The following is a 10,793-nucleotide window of genomic DNA, read 5'->3' as shown; positions in this document are numbered from 1 at the left end:
ATCCTCAACACTGGGGCCCCACAAGGGTGCGTGTTCAGCCCCTTCCTGTACTCCCTGTTCACCCATGACTGTGTGGCCAAGCACGCCTCCAACTCAATCATCAAATTTGCAGATGACACAACAGTAGTGGGCTTGATTACCAACGATGAGGAGAGGTGATTTCTCTGGGAGTGTGGTGCCTGGAAAACAACCTCTAACTCAATGTCACAAAACAAAGGAAATGATTGGGAGATGCACCTGGAGGGTGCACCCATCTATCTACATCGACGGGACCGATGTGGAGAAGGTGGAAAGCTTCAAGTTCCTTAGCAAACACATCACTGACAAACTGAAATGGACCACCCACACAGACAGTATGGTGAAGAAGGCGCAACAGAGCCTCTTCAACCTTAGGAGGCTAAAGCAATCTGGCTTGTCACCTAAAACCCTCACAAACTTTTACAGATGCACAATTGAAAGCATCCTGTTGGGCTGTATCACCGCCTGGTACGGTAACTGCACCGCCCGCAACCGCAAGGCTCTCCAGAGGGTGGTGCGGTCTACCCAACGCGTTACTGGGGGCAAACTACCTGCCCTCCAGGCAGTGGTGTAAAGTACTTAAGTAAAAATACTTTAAAGTGCTACTTAAGTCGTTTTGGGGGGTATCTGTACTTTACTATTTATATTTTTGACTACTTTTACTTCACTACATTCCGAAAGAAAAGTATGTACTTTTTACTCCATACATTTTCCCTGACACCCAAAAAGACTAGTTACAATTTGAATGCTTAGCACTACAGGAAAAAGGTCAAATTCACACACTTATCAAGAGAACGTCCCTGGTCATCCCTACTGCCTCTGATCTGGTGGACTCACTAAACATAAATGCTTCCTTTGTAAATTATGTCTGAGTGTTGGACTTAGCCCTAGCTGTCAAAAAAAAGTTATAAAAAAATAATTTTTGCTGTTTGGTTTGCTAAATATAAGGAATTTGATGTATAGCATTTACTTTTACTTTGTACTTTTACTCAAGTATGACAATTGAGCACTTTTCCACTACTTTACTTAAGTACATTTAAAATCTGATACTTTTAGACTTTTACTCAATTAGTATTTTACTGGGTTACTTTCACTTTTACTTGAGTCATTTTAAATTAAGGTATCTTTACTTTTACTCAAATATGACAATTGAGTACTTTTTCCACCTCTGCCTCCAGGACACATACAGCGCCCGATGTCACAGGAAGGCCAAAAAGATCATCACGGACATCAACCACCCGAGCCACTGCCTGTTCACCCCGCTATCATCCAGAAGGCGAGGTCAGTACACGTGCATCAAAGCTGGTACCGAGAGACTGAAAAAAAGTTTCTATCTCAAGGCCATCAGACTATTAAACAGCCATCACTAGGACTAGAGGCTGCTGCCTATAGGCATAGACTAGCAATCACTGGCCACTTTAAGGAATGGGACACTAGTCACTAGTCACAAGGATTGCATATCTGGCATTACTCATCTCATATGTATATACTGTATTCTATACTATTCTACGGTATCTTAGTCACTTAAAAATGTTTCCATATCTGGCATCACTCATCTCATATGTACAGTTGAAGTCAGAAGTTTACATACACCTTAGCCAAATACACTTAAACTCAGTTCTTCACAATTCCTGACATTTAGTCCGAGTAAAAATGCCCTGTCCTTAGGTCAGTTAGGATCGCCACTTTATTTTAAGAATGTGAAATGTCAGAATAATAGTGGCGAGAATGATTTATTTCAGCTTTTATTTCTTTCATCACATTCCCAGTGGGTCAGAAGTTTACATACACTAAATTAGTACTTGGTTGGATTGCCTTTAAATTGTTTAACTTGGATCAAATGTTTCGGGTAGCCTTCCACAAGCTTCCCACAATCGCCAGCAGCATACCACCCTGCATACCACTACTGGCTTGCTTCTGAAGCTAAGCAGGGTTGGTCCTGGTCAGGCCCTGGATGGGAGACCAGATGCTGCTGGAAGTGGTGTTGGAGGGCCAGTAGGAGGCACTCTTTCCTCTGGTCTAAAAAATATCCCAATGCCCCAGGGCAGTGATTGGGGACACTGCCCTGTGTAGGGTGCCGTCTTTCGGATGGGACGTTAAACGGGTGTCCTGACTCTCTGAGGTCATTAAAAGATCCCATGGCACTTATCGTAAGAGTAGGGGTGTTAACCCCGGTGTCCTGGCTAAATTCCCAATCTGGCCCTCAAACCATCATGGTCACCTAATAATCCCCAGTTTACAATTGGCTCATTCATCCCCCTCCTCTCCCCTGTAACTATTCCCCAGGTCGTTGCTGCAAATGAGAACGTGTTCTCAGTCAACTTACCTGGTAAAATAACGGTAAAAAAAAAAAATAATAATAATAATAAAATAAGTTGGGTGAATTTTGGCCCATTGCTCCTGACAGAGCTTGTGTAACTGAGTCAGGTTTGTAGGCCTCCTTGCTCGCACACACTTTTTCAGTTCTGCACACAAATTATCTATAGGATTGAGGTCAGGACTTTGTGATGGCCACACCAATACCTTAACTTTGTTGTCCTTAATCAAATTTGCCACAACTTTCGAAGTAAGCTTTGGGTCATTGTCCATTTGGAAGAACCATTTGGACCAAGCTTTAACTTCCTGACAGACGTCTTGATATGTTGCTTCAATATATCCACATAATTTTCCTATCACATGATGCCATCTATTTTGTAAAGTGCACCAGTCCCTCCTGTAGCAAAGCACCCCCACAACATGATGCTGCCACCCCCATGCTTCACGGTTGGGATGGTGTTCTTCGGCTTGCAAGCATCCACCTTTTTCCTCCAAACATAACGATGGTCATTATGGCTAAACAGTTTTACTTTTGTTTCATCAGACCAGAGGACATTTCTCCAAAGTGTACGATCTTTGTCCCCATGTGCATTTGCAAACCGTAGTCTGGCTTTTTATGGCAGTTTTGGAGCAGTGGCTTCTTCCTTGCAGAGCGGCCTTTCAGGTTCTGTTGTAACTTGTTTTATTGTGGATATAGATACTTTTGTACCCGTTTCCTCCAGCTTCTTCCCAAGGTCCTTTGCTGTTGTTCTGGGATTGATTTGCCCCAAAGTACGTTCATCTCTAGGAGACAGAACGCGTCTCCTTCCTAAGCGGTATGACGGCTGCGTGGTCCCATGGTGTTTATACTTGCGTAATATTGTTTGTACAGATGAATGTGGTACCTTCAGGCGTTTGGAAATTGCTCCCAAGGATGAACCAGACTTGTGGAGGTCTACAATTTATTTTCTGAGGTCTTGGCTGATTTCTTTTGATTTTCCCATGACGTCAAGCAGAGGCACTGAGTTTGAAGGTAGGCCTTGAAATACATCCACAGGTACACCTCCAATTGACTCAAATTATGTCAATTAGCCTACCAGAAGCTTCTAAAGCCATGACATCCTTTTCTGGAATTTTCCAAGCTGTTTAACGGCACAGTCAATGTAGTATATGTAAACTTCTGACCCACTGGAATTGTGATACAGTGAATTATAAGTGAAATAATCTGTCTTTAAACAATTGTTGGAAAAATTACTTGTGTCATGCATGAAGTAGATGTCCTATCCGACTTGCCAAAACTATAGTTTGTTAATAAGAAATTTGTGGAGTGGTTGAAAAACGAGTTTTAATGACTCCAACCTAAGTGTATGTAAGCTTCAGACTTCAACTGTATATACTATTTTCTATACTCTTCTACGGTATCTTAGTTCCTTAATAATGTTTACAAATCTTGCATTACTCATCTTGTATGTATATACTGTATTCTATACTATTCTACTGTATCTTAGTCCGTTCCGCTCTGACATCGCTCGTCCATATATGTATATATAGAAGTTAAATCATTCTTTCTTAGATTTGTGTGTATTGGGTATATGGTGTGTAATTTGTTAGATATTACTCGTTAGACAATACTGCATTGCACCACCGTGCTACAAGTTTGGTTACAATACAAATATCCGTGTGATTTGTGCCAGACGATGCCCACATTGTTTATTGGTAAATTGTTTGACATACTAGTCTAGAAAATATGGCATTGAAAGACCTTGCTCCATAGATGCCATATCATAAAATTCCTCATTTTATGGTCAAGCCACTGTCTCACACCAGTCATCTTGTGTCCAGTATTCATGGAAACAGCTCTGATGATAAACAGATGGTCTGTGGAATTCAGAATCCTTTGGATGCCAATACCCCATTTGAAGTTAACATTTTTTTAAATAATTAAGGTCAGGTAGGCGATTTGGTTATGGTTTATTGTAGGGACATCCCAAAGATTCCAGATAGCACTGACCATAAACATATAGGAGCTATGGATGCAAGGACTAACGATCCATTAAATAAAAATGAAAGTTTTAGCCATGTTTTGAGGGTTGTTTTTTTTCAGTTAACCTTTCTGGCGCAGGCGTTCCGCTAGCGACCCACCTCGACAACATCCGGTGAAATTGCAGAGCGCCAAATTCAAAATACAGGAATAGTCATACTAAACATTCATAAAAAATATAACTGTTATACATCGGCTGAAAGTTGAACTTCTTGTTCTTTGTCAGATTTCAAAAAGGCTTTACGGCGAAAGCATACCATGCGATTATCTGAGGACAGCGCCCCGCATACAAAAGCATGAAAAACATTTTCCAACCAAACCGATGCATCACGAAAGTCAGAAATATCGATAAAATAAATTGCTTACCTTTTGAAGATCTTCATCTTTTTGCAATCCCAAAGGTTTCAGTTACACAATGAATGGTCGTTTTTTTCGATAAAGTCCTTCTTTATATCCCAAAAATGTCCATTTTATTTGGCGCGTTTGATTCAGAAATACACCGATTCCAACTCGCCCAACATGCCTACAAAGGATCTACTAAGTTAACTGTAAACTTGGTCCAAACATTTCAAACAACGTTTCTAATCCAACCTCAGGAACCCTAAAATGTAAATAATCGATCAAATTTAAGACGGAATAAACTGTTTCCAATACCGGAGAAAAACAACACGGAGCGAGCTCTCATTCACACGCACCAAAAGACTAGAGTCCACCTGAGTGACACTTTGAAAGAATACAACTACTTCTATATAAATAAAATATTAAGAATACAGAACAATTTCTAAAGACAGTTGACATATAGTGGAAGCCATAGGAACTGCAATCTGGGTCCTAATAATTCAGCTTCCCCATAGAAAACATTGGAAAATCCAATGACCTCAACAACAACTAAAAATCCTGGATGGATTGTCCTCTGGGTTTCGCCTGCCAAATCGGTTCTGTTATACTCAAAGATAGTATTTTAACAGTTTTAGAAACTTTAGAGTTTTCTAATCAATACTACCATGTATATGCGTATGCTAGCTTCTGGGCCTGAGTAACAGGCAGTTTAATTTGGGCACCTCAGTCATCCAATCTTCCAAATACGTCCCCCTATCCCTAAGAAGTTTAAACAGGCCTATGTTTGGTCCTGATGGGGCAGAACAGTTCAACTAAGCTCAACAATCCTTTATAACTTATTTTATTCAAGAATCAGAAGCGTTTGGACAAGAAAATGTTGAGTAATAACTGCTGTGTCACATACATTTCTGTCTGTGAACAGTGAGTTTTTGGCCGCATGGTGGTGGAAGGTGGAGACAGGAGAGGCTGACGGGAAGACAAACAAGAAAATTGTCGAACACATCCCTTTACATGGGGTTTAAGTGAGGAATGGGATAAGCTGGAAACACTAATCACTCAACCTGTAGAAGTTTTTGTTTATTTTTTATAGATTTGCCTTCAATGATAGACAGCAGCTGATTCATTCACCCATTTACCACCGGTCCTGGCAACCCATCATTATGCACACCTGCGCCCCATCATTAGGCACAAAGGACTTCATCACTTCCCTGATTTAGTTCCCCTTTTATCTAGCACTCTGTAGCATTACTCTTCAGGCAGTATTGGTTGTTTTCTTGTCCAGACGCGTCTCTTGTTTTGCATCTCTCCATGTTCGTTATTATTAAACTCACCAACTGCACCTGCTTCCTGACTTTGCAAAACGATTTATTGTTTTGTGGTCGACCACTAGCTAGATTAAAATAATTCAGGTAGATAAAGTTACAGAACCACGAGACCATATGTACAAAAATAATTGTATGCGTTACTGTAATTCAGAATTTAGTTGCCATAGTACACATGAAAATAAATGTATCATTGACTCGCTCTTTGTCATCTCCGCTCGAGACCAGATGAGTTTGCACAAGTTATTTTGTGACTCACTGGACATAGCTAGTGTAGCTAACTGCTGTGACTATTAGCTGGCTATGTTAACAGGGTGCTTTCTTGCCTAGTCTTAGCTACAGTAGACTACTGATTTACAAAAAAAAATATTAGCTAGCTCAATTAGCTACCAAATGTCACATAGCTAGCTACCTCTACCCTAAGAGTTAGCTGACGTTAACGGAGAAACTTTGACAACTATGACCAGTCCAAAAATGAAGGTAGCTACAATGTCACAAACTAACTACTGCTACAAAATACACTACAAATACAATAGCTACAATTACCTAGTTTGACCTTTTTGGTATCTCCTCCTGCTGGCCTCGACTGTTAAAACTTCTTAAGGCTAGGCAACATCCGCTGAAAAGGCAGAGCGCAAAATTCAAAAATATTTTTTGGTAATATTTAACTTTCATACATTCACAAGTGCAATACACCAAATAAAATCTTAACTTCTTGTTAATCTACGCATCGTGTCCGATTTCAAAAAGGCTTTACAGCGAAAGCACACCATATGATTATGTTAGGTCAGAGCCTAGTCACCAAAAAACATACAGCCATTTTCCAGCCAAAGAGGAGTCACAAAAAGCAGAAGAGAAATTAATCACTAACCTTTGAAGATCTTCATCAGATGGCACTCATAGGACTTCATGTTACACAATACATGTATGTTTTGTTTGATAAAGTTCATATTTTTATCCAAAAATATCAGTTTACATTGGCGCGTTATGTTCAGTAATGTTGTGCCTCGAAAACATCCGGCGAATTTGCAGAGAGCCACATCAATTTACAGAAATATTCATAAACTTTGATAAAAGATACAAGTGTTATGCACAGAATTAAAGATATACTTCTCCTACATGCAACCGATGTGTCAGATTTCAAGCTTAATGGAAAAAGCACACCATGCAATAATCTGAGTACAGCGCTCAGACACAAAATCAAGCCATACAGATACCCGCCATGTTATGGAGTCAGTAAAAGTCAGAAATAGCGTTATAAATATTCACTTACCTTTGATCTTCATTAGAATGCACTCCCAGTTCCACAATAAATGTTTGTTTTGTCCGATAAAGTCCATCATTTATGTCCAAATACCTCTTTTTTTTTTTGCGCGTTTAGATCACCAATCTGAATTCACACGGCAAGTCCAGGCGAAAGTTCAGACAAAGTCCAAAAAGTTCTATTACAGTTCGTAGAAACATGTCAAACGATGTATAGAATCAATCTTTAGGATGTTTTTATCATAAATCTTCAATGATCTTTCAACCGGACAATACCTTTGTCTTTAGAAATGAAAAGGAACGCAGCTCGCTCTCACGGCCGCGCGCATGATTTAGCTCATGGCCTTCTGCCAGACCCCTTAGTCAAACAGCTCTTATTCGCTCCCCCTTCACAGTAGAAGCCTGAAACAAGTTTCTAAAGACTGTTGACATCTAGTGGAAGCCTTAGGAAGTGCAATATGACCCCATTTACACTATCTTGGAAAGGCAATGAGCTGAAAAACTACAAACCTCAGATTTCCCACTTCCTGGTTGGATTTTTCTCAGGTTTTTGCCTGCCATATGAGTTCTGTTATACTCACAGACATGATTCAAACAGTTTTAAAAACTTAAGAGTGTTTTCTAATCAAATCCACTAATAATATGCATAGATTAGCTTCTGGGCCTGAGTAGCAGGCAGTTTACTCTGGGCATGCTTTTCATCCGAACGTGAAAATGCTGCCCCCTATCCCAAACAGGTTCAAAGTCAAGCGGCGAGGCCGGCTTGAGCTACAAGGCAGACGGCTCGAGCAGCACAGGTCACCGCTGCTGGATCGTGTGTTTTTGGTTCCTTTAGAGATAATGCTAGCTCCCTATTAAGGATACTTCAGCAAGCATTGATGTTGGCAATAGACAATTTTGAAAATTACAATCACAGATTTGTAAAACAATGTGAGGTCTCAATCTTGAATTAAACTTAGTCTACATTCCGGTTCAGCAAAAATGTGGCATGCAACCTTGGGTTATGACAAACACTGTGACAAAGTTACACAGTTGGTGATACAATTCATAACTTACCTAGTTTAGATCCTCTGTTTTATTTTCTTCCATCTTATCAGAATGTGCAGGCAGCCCTGCTACTGTCAAAAGTTCCATGCAGAAATGTTTTCGATGTCTCATAAATATGAGGTGTGCAAAAATAATAAATGTGACATTAAACAGACACCGTTATCCATGCATTAATATTCTGTTCGTGGTCCCAGGAATTGAACCCACAATCATGGTCCTTATTTATTTTGTTAATATATTTTTTATTTAACTAAGTCAGTTACGAACAAATTCTTATTTACAATGACAGCCTACCCCGGCCAAACCTGTATGACAGTGGGCCAATTGTATGCCGCCCTATTGCATCCGACCCAATCACAGCCGGATGTGATGCAGCCTGGCTTTGAACCAGGGACTGTAGTGACGCCTCTTGCACTGAGATGCAGTTCCTTAGACCGCTGTGCCACTCAGGAGCCCAATAGGCTATAGACTAAATATGTAACAGTTTAATAGGCTATTGCAATAATTCAACATGCATGGTTGTAGGCTGCATCACCCCTTCAGCCTAGGTAGCAGATTATCACAGTGCAATGAGGAATGTATTATTGTTAGTACACAATTATTGTCTTGGGTAAACTGCAGTGATGTAGACTAATTTGAATAAGAACTCAAATGTCCTTTTGTATTTATTGCCGAAATAAAGCCCTGATTATACAATCATTTGAATCAGATATGGGTTTATTCTCTACAGTTTACCGGGTACTGAAAATTACATTAGGCCACTCATATGGTGCATTTTGTCAGGATGTGTCAGCGTTTAGAGCTAGGCCTACCAGAGAAAAATAGACTATATATAGCCTATGACACTGATGTGCCATGGATCATGTATCCAAAGTTGTCCTTTAATTAATGTGGCCACCAGCATATGCCTAAAAATTGTGTGGAGTTCCCCCTCCAAAAAATCTGGAGTAAAATCTAATTCATTTGTAGCATAGATTCTCTAGTGTATCCTTCTCCATCTAATAGCCTAATGGTCCGAATTTTAGCTTGCAATTTCGAGGTTAAATTATTTCCTTCATTTGTTTTTTATTCTTCCATCACCTTCCGAATAAAAACCTCAGATGTCCCTACTTCTGAAAAAGTTAATCAAGCCAGATATGCTGAAGTTGACTCGGCCCGAGGACAATTAGCTGGAACCCGAGAGTAATATCATTCTGCCGGACTCGGGAAGAGTATGAAGCCCCCCGTGTGCAAGTCGATGTCGAGTCCCCCGACTCTCAAATGGAATAGGCCCGAACTCACCATGTTGACTGGGAAATGTTCTAATTTCTCAATGTTAATCTCTGTTGAAATTCTGCTCTTTTTTTCCGGGGGAGGATGCCCCGGACCCCCCTACTGGCTTTGGCCCTATATTGGCTTCTAATCCTAGAATTAGCCATGCTGGCAATTCATGTGTAGTGAATTTTATCCCCGAGAGCCTGTTTGTAGACAGACTGAATGGGTTATAATGTTGTACAGCAAGATTGGGCCCAACTAGTTAGGCAGTATGTTAAGTGGGGGAGTATCATAGTACAGCTTTGCTACCTCAGTAGTCACAATTTTGTATGAATCGGAAAATAGCTAGGTTGAGTTACCTTTTTCACCTGCTTTTTAAAAAGAGAGGTTGGAATCAAGTATGATGCCTATGTACTTAAAATCAGACACCACTTGGAGCTTCTCCCCTGACACACAGACATCTGGCTCAGTTGTCCTCTTTGTGAAGAACATGCAGACTGTTTTTTCCCACATTGAGATGCAAACATGAGTCACTGAGCCACTTTGTAACCTGGACCATTACAGTAGTGAGTTGCATGCACATATCACTGTATCATCTGCATACATTTGAACTTCAGACCAAGCATAGACAGAAGGCAGATCATTAATGTACAGTCTGGCTGAATAGGAGGGGCCCCAGTATTGAGCCTTGGGGCACGCCCACATCATAGAGTGGGCGACAGCTCATTGCTAACTGACACACTGGGTTGTCTTCAAGGTATGATTCCATCCACCTCATTCCTTTCATTGTTTACACATTCCTGGGGTCTCTTTAAGTGAAAGTGGACCTATTGGTGAATGTGATGAAAGTGATTATCTTGATATGAATATGGTGCTTATTACCTATTGATGAGGAACAATGGTCCAGAATGGTACATTCAGGGATTGATGGTGTATGGAGTTGTATTGAGGTTAAATATGTATAATGTTGGCCTCTCTCCTCTCCCCTGATTATTGAGAGCCTGTTCTGTTCTGCTGGGAGATTTAACCCACCTGCAGTCTGCGTGTGGTCGACGTATTTGCAAAGCCCAGTGATGCCCAACAGAGCTGTGTGTCTGTGTGTTCAGCTGAGCCTCTGTATTGGCAATTTTCCAGCTGGCATTTGGTTCCTTTTCAACAAACGAAAAAAAGAACTGCTTCCATTAAAGATGTTGAAAGACATTGCATGACTGTGC

This window comes from Salvelinus fontinalis, chromosome 18 (assembly GCF_029448725.1).
Source record: "Salvelinus fontinalis isolate EN_2023a chromosome 18, ASM2944872v1, whole genome shotgun sequence".
NCBI classification, from domain to species: Eukaryota; Metazoa; Chordata; class Actinopteri; order Salmoniformes; family Salmonidae; genus Salvelinus; species Salvelinus fontinalis.
The sequence above is the reverse complement of the archived record's forward strand: the minus strand, read 5'-3'. Positions refer to the sequence as shown.